Source organism: Lissotriton helveticus, assembly GCF_964261635.1.
Source record: "Lissotriton helveticus chromosome 1_1 unlocalized genomic scaffold, aLisHel1.1 SUPER_1_unloc_69, whole genome shotgun sequence".
Lineage (NCBI taxonomy): Eukaryota > Metazoa > Chordata > Amphibia > Caudata > Salamandridae > Lissotriton > Lissotriton helveticus.
This window is the reverse complement of record NW_027611713.1, coordinates 550,249-564,027: the sequence shown is the minus strand read 5'-3', so window position 1 is coordinate 564,027 and position 13,779 is coordinate 550,249. Positions and strand designations below refer to the sequence as shown.

At 64.9% G+C, this 13,779-nt stretch overlaps 1 protein-coding gene across 1 annotated transcript in view; it reads left to right on the top strand.

Annotated features, from left to right (window-relative positions):
- Positions 1-13,779, top strand: part of LOC144806391 (uncharacterized) — a 90,229-nt gene that overhangs the window by 36,605 nt on the left and 39,845 nt on the right. The gene's annotated exons all lie outside the window — the stretch shown is intronic.

Here is a 13,779-nt window from a genome sequence, read left to right as displayed (position 1 = left end):
AGGGGTGTAGAGGAGGTGAGGCCTGTCCACGGGTGCAGAGGAGGTGAGGCCTGTCCAGGGGTGCAGAGGAGGCGAGGCCTGTCCAGGGGATCAGAGGAGGTGAGGCCTGTCCAGGGGTGCAGAGGAGGAGAGGCCTGTCCAGGGTGCAGAGGAGGTGAGGCCTGTCCAGAGTGCAGAGGAAGTGAGGCCTGTCCAGGGGTGCAGAGGACGAGAGGCTTGTTCAGGGGGTCAGAGGAGGTGAGGCCTGTCCAGGGTGCAGAAGAGGTGAGGCCTGTTCAGGGGTGCAGAGGAGGAGAGGCCTGTCCAGGGGTGCAGAGGAGGTGAGGCCTGTCCAGGGGTGCAGAGGAAGAGAGGCCTGTCCAGCGGTACAGAGGAAGAGAGGCCTGTCCAGGGGTGCAGAGGAGGTGAGGCCTGTCCAGGGGTGCAGAGGAAGACAGGCCTGTCCAGGGGTGCAGATGAGGTGAGGCCTGTCCAGGGGTGCAGGGGAGGAGAGGCCTGTCCAGGGGGACATAAAGGAGGTGAGGCCTGTCCAGGGGTGAAGAGGAGTAAAGGTCTGTTCAGGGGGTCAGCGGAGGAGGAGAGGCCTGTCCAGAGGTGCAGAGGAGGAGAGACCTGTCCAGGGGTGCAGAGGAGGTGAGGCCTGTCCAGGGGAGTGCAGAGGAGGTGAGGCCTGCCATGGGGTGCAGAGGAGGTGAGGCCTGTCCAGGGTGCAGAGGAGGTGAGGCCTGTCCAGGGTGCAGAGCAGGTGAGGCCTGTCCAGGGGTGCAGAGGAGGAGAGACCTGTCCAGGGGTGCAGAGGATGTGAGGCCTGTCCAGGGGTGCAGAGGAGGTGAGGCCTGTCCAGGGGTACAGAGGAGGTGAGGCCTGTCAAGGGGTGCAGAAGAGGCGAGGCCTGTCCAGGGGTGCAGAAGAGGCGAGGCCTGTCCAGGGGTGCAGAGGAGGTGAGGCCTGTCCAGGGGTGCAGAGGAGGTGAGGCCTGTCCAGGGGTGCAGAGGAAGAGAGTCCTGTCCAGGGGTGCAGATGAGGGGTGGGGCCTGTCCAGGGGTGCAGGGGAGGAGAGGCCTATCCTGGGGACATAGAGGAGGTGAGGCCTGTCCAGGGGTTCAGAGGAGGAAAGGTCTGTTCAGGGTGTCAGCGCAGGTGAGGCCTGTCCAGGGGTGCAGAGGAGGAGAGGCTTGTCCAGGGGTGCAGAGGAGGTGAGGCCTGTCCAGGGGAGTGCAGAGGAGGTGAGGCCTGTCCAGGGGAGTGCAGAGGAGGTGAGGCCTGTCCAGGGGTGCAGAGGAGGAAAGGACTGTCCTGGGGTGCAGAGGAGGAGAGGCCTGTCCAGGGGAGTGCAGAGGAGGTGAGGCCTGTCCAGGGGTACAGAGGAGGAGACGCCTGTCCACGGGTGCAGAGGAGGTGAGGCCTGTCCAGGGGTGCAGAGGAGGCGAGGCCTGTCCAGGGGGTCAGAGGAGGTGAGGCCTGTCCAGGGGTGCAGAGGAGACGAGGCCTGTCCAGGGTGCAGAGGAGGTGAGGCCTCTCCAGAGTGCAGAGGAGGTGAGGCCTGTCCAGGGGTGCACAGGACTAGAGGCCTGTTCAGGGGGTCAGAGGAGCTGAGGCCTGTCCAGGGGTGCAGAGGAGGCGAGGCCTGTCCAGGGTGCAGAGGAGGTGAGGCCTGTCCAGGGGTGCAGAGGAAGAGAGGCCTGTCCAGGGGTGCAGAGGAAGAGAGGCCTGTCCAAGGGTGCAGAGGAGGTGAGGCCTGTCCAGGTGTGCAGAGGAAGAGAGGCCTGTCCAGGGGTGCAGATGAGGTGAGGCCTGTCCAGGGGTGCAGGGGAGGAGAGGCCTGTCCAGGGGGACATAGAGGAGGTGAGGCCTGTCCAGGGGTGAAGAGGAGTAAAGGTCTGTTCAGGGGGTCAGCGGAGGAGGAGAGGCCTGTCCAGAGGTGAAGAGGAGGAGAGACCTGTCCAGGGGTGCAGAGGAGGTGAGGCCTGTCCAGGGGTGCAGAGGACTAGAGGCTTGTTCAGGGGGTCAGAGGAGGTGAGGCCTGTCCAGGGGTGCAGAGGAGGTGAGGCCTGTCAAGGGGTTCGGAGGAGGCGAGGCCTGTCCAGGGGTGTAGAGGAGGCGAGGCCTGTCCAGAGTGCAGAGGAGGTGTGGCCTGTCCAGGGGTGCAGAGGATGAGAGGCTTGTAAGGGGGACAGGGGAGGTGAGGCCTGTCCAGGGGTCCAGAGGAGGCGAGGCCTGTCCAGAGTGCAGAGGAGGTGAGGCCTGTCCAGGGGTGCAGAGGAGGTGAGGCCTGTCCAGGGGTGCAGAGGAAGAGAGGCCTGTCCAGGGGTGCAGACGAGGTGAGGCCTGTCCAGGGGTGCAGGGGAGGAGAGGCCTGTCCAGGGGACATAGAGGAGGTGAGGCCTGTCCAGGGGTTCAGAGGAGGAAAGTTCTGTTCAGGGGGTCAGCGCAGGTGAGGCCTGTCCAGGGGTGCAGAGGAGGAGAGGCTTGTCCAGGGGTGCAGAGGAGGTGAGGCCTGTCCAGGGGAGTGCAGAGGAGGTGAGGCATGTCCAGGGGAGTGCAGAGGAGGTGAGGCCTGTCCAGGGGTGCAGAGGAGGAGAGGACTGTCCTGGGGTGCAGAGGAGGAGAGGCCTGTCCAGGGGAGTGCAGAGGAGGTGAGGCCTGTCCAGGGGTTTAGAGGAGGTTAGGCCTGTCCACGGGTGCAGAGGAGGTGAGGCCTGTCCAGGGGTGCAGAGGAGGCGAGGCCTGTCCAGGGGGTCAGAGGAGGTGAGGCCTGTCCAGGGGTGCAGAGGAGACGAGGCCTGTCCAGGGTGCAGAGGAGGTGAGGCCTGTCCAGAGTGCATAGGAGGTGAGGCCTGTCCAGGGGTGCAGCGGACTAGAGGCTTGTTCAGGGGGTCAGAGGAGCTGAGGCCTGTCCAGGGGTGCAGAGGAGGCGAGGCCTGTCCAGGGTGCAGAGGAGGTGAGGCCTGTCCAGGGGTGCAGAGGAGGAGAGGCCTGTCCAGGGGTGCAGAGGAGGTGCGGCCTGTCCAGGGGTGCAGAGGAAGAGAGTTCTGTCCAGGGGTGCAGAGGAAAAGAGGCCTGTCCAGGGGTGCAGAGGAGGTGAGGCCTGTCCAGGTGTGCAGAGGAAGAGAGGCCTGTCCAGGGGTGCAGATGAGGTGAGGCCTGTCCAGGGGTGCAGGGGAGGAGAGGCCTGTCCAGGGGGACATAGAGGAGGTGAGGCCTGTCCAGGGGTGAAGAGGAGTAAAGGTCTGTTCAGGGGGTCAGCGGAGGAGGAGAGGCCTGTCCAGAGGTGCAGAGGAGGAGAGACCTGTCCAGGGGTGCAGAGGAGGTGAGGCCTGTCCAGGGGTGCAGAGGACTAGAGGCTTGTTCAGGGGGTCAGAGGAGGTGAGGCCTGTCCAGGGGTGCAGAGGAGGTGAGTCCTGTCAAGGGGTGCAGAGGAGGCGAGGCCTGTCCAGGGGTGTAGAGGAGGCGAGGCCTGTCCAGAGTGCAGAGGAGGTGAGGCCTGTCCAGGGGTGCAGAGGAGGCGAGGCCTGTCCAGAGTGCAGAGGAGGTGAGGCCTGTCCAGGGGTGCAGAGGAGGTGAGGCCTGTCCAGGGGTGCAGAGGAAGAGAGGCCTGTCCAGGGGTGCAGACGAGGTGAGGCCTGTCCAGGGGTGCAGGGGAGGAGAGGCCTGTCCAGGGGACATAGAGGAGGTGAGGCCTGTCCAGGGGTTCAGAGGAAGAAAGGTCTGTTCAGGGGGTCAGCGCAGGTGAGGCCTGTCCAGGGGTGCAGAGGGGGAGAGGCTTGTCCAGGGGTGCAGAGGAGGTGAGGCCTGTCCAGGGGAGTGCAGAGAAGGTGAGGACTGTCCTGGGGTGCAGAGGAGGAGAGGCCTGTCCAGGGGAGTGCAGAGGAGGTGAGGCCTGTCCAGGGGTGTAGAGGAAGTGAGGCCTGTCCACGGGTGCAGAGGAGGCGAGGCCTGTCCAGGGGTGTAGAGGAGGCGAGGCCTGTCCAGAGTGCAGAGGAGGTGAGGCCTGTCCAGGGGTGCAGAGGATGAGAGGCTTGTAAGGGGGACAGGGGAGGTGAGGCCTGTCCAGGGGTCCAGAGGAGGCGAGGCCTGTCCAGAGTGCAGAGGAGGTGAGGCCTGTCCAGGGGTGCAGAGGAGGTGAGGCCTGTCCAGGGGTGCAGAGGAAGAGAGGCCTGTCCAGGGGTGCAGACGAGGTGAGGCCTGTCCAGGGGTGCAGGGGAGGAGAGGCCTGTCCAGGGGACATAGAGGAGGTGAGGCCTGTCCAGGGGTTCAGAGGAGGAAACTTCTGTTCAGGGGGTCAGCGCAGGTGAGGCCTGTCCAGGGGTGCAGAGGAGGAGAGGCTTGTCCAGGGGTGCAGAGGAGGTGAGGCCTGTCCAGGGGAGTGCAGAGAAGGTGAGGCATGTCCAGGGGAGTGCAGAGGAGGTGAGGCCTGTCCAGGGGTGCAGAGGAGGAGAGGACTGTCCTGGGGTGCAGAGGAGGAGAGGCCTGTCCAGGGGAGTGCAGAGGAGGTGAGGCCTGTCCAGGGGTTTAGAGGAGGTTAGGCCTGTCCACGGGTGCAGAGGAGGTGAGGCCTGTCCAGGGGTGCAGAGGAGGCGAGGCCTGTCCAGGGGGTCAGAGTAGGTGAGGCCTGTCCAGGGGTGCAGAGGAGACGAGGCCTGTCCAGGGTGCAGAGGAGGTGAGGCCTGTCCAGAGTGCAGAGGAGGTGAGGCCTGTCCAGGGGTGCAGCGGACTAGAGGCTTGTTCAGGGGGTCAGAGGAGCTGAGGCCTGTCCAGGGGTGCAGAGGAGGCAAGGCCTGTCCAGGGTGCAGAGGAGGTGAGGCCTGTCCAGGGGTGCAGAGGAGGAGAGGCCTGTCCAGGGGTGCAGAGGAGGTGAGGCCTGTCCAGGGGTGCAGAGGAAGAGAGTTCTGTCCAGGGGTGCAGAGGAAAAGAGGCCTGTCCAGGGGTGCAGAGGAGGTGAGGCCTGTCCAGGTGTGCAGAGGAAGAGAGGCCTGTCCAGGGCTGCAGATGAGGTGAGGCCTGTCCAGGGGTGCAGGGGAGGAGAGGCCTGTCCAGGGGGACATAGAGGAGGTGAGGCCTGTCCAGGGGTGAAGAGGAGTAAAGGTCTGTTCAGGGGGTCAGCGGAGGAGGAGAGGCCTGTCCAGAGGTGCAGAGGAGGAGAAACCTGTCCAGGGGTGCAGAGGAGGTGAGGCCTGTCCAGGGGTGCAGAGGACTAGAGGCTTGTTCAGGGGGTCAGAGGAGGTGAGGCCTGTCCAGGGGTGCAGAGGAGGTGAGTCCTGTCAAGGGGTGCAGAGGAGGCGAGGCCTGTCCAGGGGTGTAGAGGAGGCGAGGCCTGTCCAGAGTGCAGAGGAGGTGAGGCCTGTCCAGGGGTGCAGAGGAGGCGAGGCCTGTCCAGAGTGCAGAGGAGGTGAGGCCTGTCCAGGGGTGCAGAGGAGGTGAGGCCTGTCCAGGGGTGCAGAGGAGGTGAGGCCTGTCCAGGGGAGCAGAGGAGGAGAGGCCTGTCCAGGGGTGAAGACGAGGTGAGGCCTGTCCAGGGGTGCAGGGGAGGAGAGGCCTGTCCAGGGGACATAGAGGAGGTGAGGCCTGTCCAGGGTTTCAGAGGAGGAAAGGTCTGTTCAGGGGGTCAGCGCAGGTGAGGCCTGTCCAGGGGTGCAGAGGGGGAGAGGCTTGTCCAGGGGTGCAGAGGAGGTGAGGCCTGTCCAGGGGAGTGCAGAGAAGGTGAGGACTGTCCTGGGGTGCAGAGGAGGAGAGGCCTGTCCAGGGGAGTGCAGAGGAGGTGAGGCCTGTCCAGGGGTGTAGAGGAGGTGAGGCCTGTCCACGGGTGCAGAGGAGGTGAGGCCTGTCCAGGGGTGCAGAGGAGGCGAGGCCTGTCCAGGGTGTCAGAGGAGGTGAGGCCTGTCCAGGGGTGCAGAGGAGACGAGGCCTGTCCAGGGTGCAGAGGAGGTGAGGCCTGTCCAGAGTGCAGAGGAGGTGAGGCCTGTCCAGGGGTGCAGAGGACTAGAGGCTTGTTCAGGGGGTCAGAGGAGGTGAGGCCTGTCCAGGGGTGCAGAGGAGGCGAGGCCTGTCCAGGGTGCAGAGGAGGTGAGGCCTGTCCAGGGGTGCAGAGGAGGAGAGGCCTGTCCAGGGGTGCAGAGGAGGTGAGGCTTGTCCAGGGGTGCAGAGGAAGAGAGGCCTGCCCAGGGGTGCAGAGGAAGAGAGGCCTGTCCAGGGGTGCAGAGGAGGTGAGGCCTGTCCAGGTGTGCAGAGGAAGAGAGGCCTGTCCAGGGGTGCAGATGAGGTGAGGCCTGTCCAGGGGTGCAGGGGAGGAGAGGCCTGTCCAGGGGGACATAGAGGAGGTGAGGCCTGTCCAGGGGTGAAGAGGAGTAAAGGTCTGTTCAGGGGGTCAGCGGAGGAGGAGAGGCCTGTCCAGAGGTGCAGAGGAGGAGAGACCTGTCCAGGGGTGCAGAGGAGGTGAGGCCTGTCCAGGGGTGCAGAGGACTAGAGGCTTGTTCAGGGGGTCAGAGGAGGTGAGGCCTGTCCAGGGGTGCAGAGGAGGCGAGGCCTGTCCAGGGTGCAGAGGAGGTGAGGCCTGTCCAGGGGTACAGAGGAGGAGAGGCCTGTCCAGGGGTGCAGAGGAGGTGAGGCCTGTCCAGTGGTGCAGAGGAAGAGAGGCCTGTCCAGGGGTGCAGAGGAAGAGAGGCCTGTCCAGGGGTGCAGAGGAGGTGAGGCCTGTCCAGGTGTGGAGAGGAAGAGAGGCCTTTCCGGGGGTGCAGATGAGGTGAGGCCTGTCCGGGGGTGCAGGGGAGGAGAGGCCTGTCCAGGGGACATAGAGGAGGTGAGGCCTGTCCAGGGGTGAAGAGGAGTAAAGGTCTGTTCAGGGGGTCAGCGGAGGAGGAGAGGCCTGTCCAGAGGTGCAGAGGAGGAGAGACCTGTCCAGGGGTGCAGAGGAGGTGAGGCCTGTCCAGGGGTACAGAGGAGGTGAGGCCTGTCAAGGGTACAGAGGAGGTGAGGCCTGTCCAGGGGTGCAGAGAAGGCAAGGCCTGTCCAGAGTGCAGAGGAGGTGAGGCCTGCCCAGGTGGTGCAGAGGATGAGAGGCTTGTTAGGGGAACAGGGGAGGTGAGGCCTGTCCAGGGGTGCAGAGGAGGCGAGGCCTGTCCAGAGTGCAGAGGAGGTGAAGCCTGTCCAGGGGTGCAGAGGAAGAGAGGTCTGTCCAGGGGTGCAGAGGAGGTGAGGCCTGTCCAGGGGTGCAGAGGAAGGGAGGCCTGTCCAGGGGTGCAGATGAGGTGAGGCCTGTCCAGGGGTGCAGGGGAGGAGAGGTCTGTCCAGGGGGACATAGAGGAGGTGAGGCCTGTCCAGGGGTTCAGAGGAGGAAAGGCCTGTGTCCAGGGGTGCAGAGGGGGAGAGGCCTGTCTAGGGGTGCAGAGGGGGAGAGGCTTGTCCAGGGGTGCAGAGGAGGTGAGGCCTGTCCAGGGGAGTGCAGAGAAGGTGAGGACTGTCCTGGGGTGCAGAGGAGGAGAGGCCTGTCCACGGGAGTGCAGAGGAGGTGAGGCCTGTCCAGGGGTGCAGAGGAGACGAGGCCTGTCCAGGGTGCAGAGGAGGTGAGGCCTGTCCAGAGTGCAGAGGAGGTGAGGCCTGTCCAGGGGTGCAGCGGACTAGAGGCTTGTTCAGGGGGTCAGAGGAGCTGAGGCCTGTCCAGGGGTGCAGAGGAGGCGAGGCCTGTCCAGGGTGCAGAGGAGGTGAGGCCTGTCCAGGGGTGCAGAGGAGGAGAGGCCTGTCCAGGGGTGCAGAGGAAGAGAGTTCTGTCCAGGGGTGCAGAGGAAAAGAGGCCTGTCCAGGGGTGCAGAGGAGGTGAGGCCTGTCCAGGTGTGCAGAGGAAGAGAGGCCTGTCCAGGGGTGTAGATGAGGTGAGGCCTGTCCAGGGGTGCAGAGGACTAGAGGCTTGTTCAGGGGGTCAGAGGAGGTGAGGCCTGTCCAGGGGTGCAGAGGAGGCGAGGCCTGTCCAGGGTGCAGAGGAGGTGATGCCTGTCCAGGGGTACAGAGGAGGAGAGGCCTGTCCAGGGGTGCAGAGGAGGTGAGGCCTGTCCAGTGGTGCAGAGGAAGAGAGGCCTGTCCAGGGGTGCAGAGGAAGAGAGGCCTGTCCAGGGGTGCAGAGGAGGTGAGGCCTGTCCAGGTGTGGAGAGGAAGAGAGGCCTGTCCGGGGGTGCAGATGAGGTGAGGCCTGTCCGGGGGTGCAGGGGAGGAGAGGCCTGTCCAGGGGACATAGAGGAGGTGAGGCCTGTCCAGGGGTGAAGAGGAGTAAAGGTCTGTTCAGGGGGTCAGCGGAGGAGGAGAGGCCTGTCCAGAGGTGCAGAGGAGGAGAGACCTGTCCAGGGGTGCAGAGGAGGTGAGGCCTGTCCAGGGGTACAGAGGAGGTGAGGCCTGTCAAGGGTACAGAGGAGGTGAGGCCTGTCCAGGGGTGCAGAGAAGGCAAGGCCTGTCCAGAGTGCAGAGGAGGTGAGGCCTGCCCAGGTGGTGCAGAGGATGAGAGGCTTGTTAGGGGAACAGGGGAGGTGAGGCCTGTCCAGGGGTGCAGAGGAGGCGAGGCCTGTCCAGAGTGCAGAGGAGGTGAGGCCTGTCCAGGGGTGCAGAGGAAGAAAGGTCTGTCCAGGGGTGCAGAGGAGGTGAGGCCTGTCCAGGGGTGCAGAGGAAGGGAGGCCTGTCCAGGGGTGCAGATGAGGTGAGGCCTGTCCAGGGGTGCAGGGGAGGAGAGGTCTGTCCAGGGGGACATAGAGGAGGTGAGGCCTGTCCAGGGGTTCAGAGGAGGAAAGGCCTGTGTCCAGGGGTGCAGAGGGGGAGAGGCCTGTCTAGGGGTGCAGAGGGGGAGAGGCTTGTCCAGGGGTGCAGAGGAGGTGAGGCCTGTCCAGGGGAGTGCAGAGAAGGTGAGGACTGTCCTGGGGTGCAGAGGAGGAGAGGCCTGTCCACGGGAGTGCAGAGGAGGTGAGGCCTGTCCAGGGGTGCAGAGGAGGCGAGGCCTGTCCAGGGGGTCAGAGGAGGTGAGGCCTGTCCAGGGGTGCAGAGGAGATGAGGCCTGTCCATGGTGCAGAGGAGGTGAGGCCTGTCCAGAGTGCAGAGGAGGTGAGGCCTGTCCAGGGGTGCAGCGGACTAGAGGCTTGTTCAGGGGGTCAGAGGAGCTGAGGCCTGTCCAGGGGTGCAGAGGAGGCGAGGCCTGTCCAGGGTGCAGAGGAGGTGAGGCCTGTCTAGGGGTGCAGAGGAGGAGAGGCCTGTCCAGGGGTGCAGAGGAGGTGAGGCCTGTCCAGGGGTGCAGAGGAAGAGAGTTCTGTCCAGGGGTGCAGAGGAAAAGAGGCCTGTCCAGGGGTGCAGAGGAGGTGAGGCCTGTCCAGGTGTGCAGAGGAAGAGAGGCCTGTCCAGGGGTGTAGATGAGGTGAGGCCTGTCCAGGGGTGCAGGGGAGGAGAGGCCTGTCCAGGGGGACATAGAGGAGGTGAGGCCTGTCCAGGGGTGAAGAGGAGTAAAGGTCTGTTCAGGGGGTCAGCGGAGGAGGAGAGGCCTGTCCAGAGGTGCAGAGGAGGAGAGACCTGTCCAGGGGTGCAGAGGAGGTGAGGCCTGTCCAGGGGTGCAGAGGACTAGAGGCTTGTTCAGGGGGTCAGAGGAGGTGAGGCCTGTCCAGGGGTGCAGAGGAGGTGAGTCCTGTCAAGGGGTGCAGAGGAGGCGAGGCCTGTCCAGGGGTGTAGAGGAGGCGAGGCCTGTCCAGAGTGCAGAGGAGGTGAGGCCTGTCCAGGGGTGCAGAGGAGGCGAGGCCTGTCGAGAGTGCAGAGGAGGTGAGGCCTGTCCAGGGGTGCAGAGGAGGTGAGGCCTGTCCAGGGGTGCAGAGGAAGAGAGGCCTGTCCAGGGGTGAAGACGAGGTGAGGCCTGTCCAGGGGTGCAGGGGAGGAGAGGCCTGTCTAGGGGACATAGAGGAGGTGAGGCCTGTCCAGGGGTTCAGAGGAGGAAAGGTCTGTTCAGGGGGTCAGCGCAGGTGAGGCCTGTCCAGGGGTGCAGAGGGGGAGAGGCTTGTCCAGGGGTGCAGAGGAGGTGAGGCCTGTCCAGGGGAGTGCAGAGAAGGTGAGGACTGTCCTGGGGTGCAGAGGAGGAGAGGCCTGTCCAGGGGAGTGCAGAGGAGGTGAGGCCTGTCCAGGGGTGTAGAGGAGGTGAGGCCTGTCCACGGGTGCAGAGGAGGTGAGGCCTGTCCAGGGGTGCAGAGGAGGCGAGGCCTGTCCAGGGGGTCAGAGGAGGTGAGGCCTGTCCAGGGGTGCAGAGGAGACGAGGCCTGTCCAGGGTGCAGAGGAGGTGAGGCCTGTCCAGAGTGCAGAGGAGGTGAGGCCTGTCCAGGGGTGCAGAGGACTAGAGGCTTGTTCAGGGGGTCAGAGGAGGTGTGGCCTGTCCAGGGGTGCAGAGGAGGCGAGGCCTGTCCAGGGTGCAGAGGAGGTGAGGCCTGTCCAGGGGTGCAGAGGAGGAGAGGCCTGTCCAGGGGTGCAGAGGAGGTGAGGCCTGTCCAGGGGTGCAGAGGAAGAGAGGCCTGCCCAGGGGTGCAGAGGAAGAGAGGCCTGTCCAGGGGTGCAGAGGAGGTGAGGCCTGTCCAGGTGTGCAGAGGAAGAGAGGCCTGTCCAGGGGTGCAGATGAGGTGAGGCCTGTCCAGGGGCGCAGGGGAGGAGAGGCCTGTCCAGGGGGACATAGAGGAGGTGAGGCCTGTCCAGGGGTGAAGAGGAGTAAAGGTCTGTTCAGGGGGTCAGCGGAGGAGGAGAGGCCTGTCCAGAGGTGCAGAGGAGGAGAGACCTGTCCAGGGGTGCAGAGGAGGTGAGGCCTGTCCAGGGGTGCAGAGGACTAGAGGCTTGTTCAGGGGGTCAGAGGAGGTGAGGCCTGTCCAGGGGTGCAGAGGAGGCGAGGCCTGTCCAGGGTGCAGAGGAGGTGAGGCCTGTCCAGGGGTACAGAGGAGGAGAGGCCTGTCCAGGGGTGCAGAGGAGGTGAGGCCTGTCCAGTGGTGCAGAGGAAGAGAGGCCTGTCCAGGGGTGCAGAGGAAGAGAGGCCTGTCCAGGGGTGCAGAGGAGGTGAGGCCTGTCCAGGTGTGGAGAGGAAGAGAGGCCTGTCCGGGGGTGCAGATGAGGTGAGGCCTGTCCAGGGGTGCAGGGGAGGAGAGGCCTGTCCAGGGGACATAGAGGAGGAGAGGCCTGTCCAGGGGTGAAGAGGAGTAAAGGTCTGTTCAGGGGGTCAGCGGAGGAGGAGAGGCCTGTCCAGAGGTGCAGAGGAGGAGAGACCTGTCCAGGGGTGCAGAGGAGGTGAGGCCTGTCCAGGGGTACAGAGGAGGTGAGGCCTGTCAAGGGTACAGAGGAGGTGAGGCCTGTCCAGGGGTGCAGAGGAGGTGAGGCCTGTCCAGGGGTGCAGAGGAGGTGAGGCCTGCCCAGGTGGTGCAGAGGATGAGAGGCTTGTTAGGGGAACAGGGGAGGTGAGGCCTGTCCAGGGGTGCAGAGGAGGCGAGGCCTGTCCAGAGTGCAGAGGAGGTGAGGCCTGTCCAGGGGTGCAGAGGAAGAGAGGTCTGTCCAGGGGTGCAGAGGAGGTGAGGCCTGTCCAGGGGTGCAGAGGAAGAGAGGCCTGTCCAGGGGTGCAGATGAGGTGAGGCCTGTCCAGGGGTGCAGGGGAGGAGAGGTCTGTCCAGGGGGACATAGAGGAGGTGAGGCCTGTCCAGGGGTTCAGAGGAGGAAAGGCCTGTTCAGGGGGTCAGCGCAGGTGAGGCCTGTCCAGGGGTGCAGAGGAGGTGAGGCCTGTCTAGGGGTGCAGATGAGGTGATGCCTGTCCAGGAGTGCAGAGGAGGTGAGGCCTGTTCATGGGTCCAGAAGAGATGAGGCCTGTCCAGGTTGGCAGATGAGGTAAGGCATGTCCAGGGGTGCTGAGGAGGTGTGGCCTGTCCAGGGGTGCAGAGGAGGCGAGGCCTGTCCAGGGTGCAGAGGAGGTGAGGCCTGTCCAGGGGTGCAGAGGAGGAGAGGCCTGTCCAGGGGTGCAGAGGAGGTGAGGCCTGTCCAGGGGTGCAGAGGAAGAGAGGCCTGCCCAGGGGTGCAGAGGAAGAGAGGCCTGTCCAGGGGTGCAGAGGAGGTGAGGCCTGTCCAGGTGTGCAGAGGAAGAGAGGCCTGTCCAGGGGTGCAGATGAGGTGAGGCCTGTCCAGGGGCGCAGGGGAGGAGAGGCCTGTCCAGGGGGACATAGAGGAGGTGAGGCCTGTCCAGGGGTGAAGAGGAGTAAAGGTCTGTTCAGGGGGTCAGCGGAGGAGGAGAGGCCTGTCCAGAGGTGCAGAGGAGGAGAGACCTGTCCAGGGGTGCAGAGGAGGTGAGGCCTGTCCAGGGGTGCAGAGGACTAGAGGCTTGTTCAGGGGGTCAGAGGAGGTGAGGCCTGTCCAGGGGTGCAGAGGAGGCGAGGCCTGTCCAGGGTGCAGAGGAGGTGAGGCCTGTCCAGGGGTACAGAGGAGGAGAGGCCTGTCCAGGGGTGCAGAGGAGGTGAGGCCTGTCCAGTGGTGCAGAGGAAGAGAGGCCTGTCCAGGGGTGCAGAGGAAGAGAGGCCTGTCCAGGGGTGCAGAGGAGGTGAGGCCTGTCCAGGTGTGGAGAGGAAGAGAGGCCTGTCCGGGGGTGCAGATGAGGTGAGGCCTGTCCAGGGGTGCAGGGGAGGAGAGGCCTGTCCAGGGGACATAGAGGAGGAGAGGCCTGTCCAGGGGTGAAGAGGAGTAAAGGTCTGTTCAGGGGGTCAGCGGAGGAGGAGAGGCCTGTCCAGAGGTGCAGAGGAGGAGAGACCTGTCCAGGGGTGCAGAGGAGGTGAGGCCTGTCCAGGGGTACAGAGGAGGTGAGGCCTGTCAAGGGTACAGAGGAGGTGAGGCCTGTCCAGGGGTGCAGAGAAGGCAAGGCCTGTCCAGAGTGCAGAGGAGGTGAGGCCTGCCCAGGTGGTGCAGAGGATGAGAGGCTTGTTAGGGGAACAGGGGAGGTGAGGCCTGTCCAGGGGTGCAGAGGAGGCGAGGCCTGTCCAGAGTGCAGAGGAGGTGAGGCCTGTCCAGGGGTGCAGAGGAAGAGAGGTCTGTCCAGGGGTGCAGAGGAGGTGAGGCCTGTCCAGGGGTGCAGAGGAAGAGAGGCCTGTCCAGGGGTGCAGATGAGGTGAGGCCTGTCCAGGGGTGCAGGGGAGGAGAGGTCTGTCCAGGGGGACATAGAGGAGGTGAGGCCTGTCCAGGGGTTCAGAGGAGGAAAGGCCTGTTCAGGGGGTCAGCGCAGGTGAGGCCTGTCCAGGGGTGCAGAGGAGGTGAGGCCTGTGTCCAGGGGTGCAGAGGGGGAGAGGCCTGTCTAGGGGTGCAGATGAGGTGATGCCTGTCCAGGAGTGCAGAGGAGGTGAGGCCTGTTCATGGGTCCAGAAGAGATGAGGCCTGTCCAGGTTGGCAGATGAGGTAAGGCATGTCCAGGGGTGCTGAGGAGGTGTGGCCTGTCCAGGGGTGCAGAGGAGGAGAGGCCTCTCCAGGGGTCAGAGGAGGTGAGGCCTGTCCAGGGGTTCAGAGGAGGAAAGGTCTGTTCAGGGGGTCAGCGCAGGTGAGGCCTGTCCAGGGGTGCAGAGGGGGAGAGGCTTGTCCAGGGGTGCAGAGGAGGTGAGGCCTGTCCAGGGGAGTGCAGAGAAGGTGAGGACTGTCCTGGGGTGCAGAGGAGGAGAGGCCTGTCCAGGGGAGTGCAGAGGAGGTGAGGCCTGTCCAGGGGTGTAGAGGAGGTGAGGCCTGTCCAGAGTGCAGAGGAGGTGAGGCCTGTCCAGGGGTGCAGAGGAAGAGAGG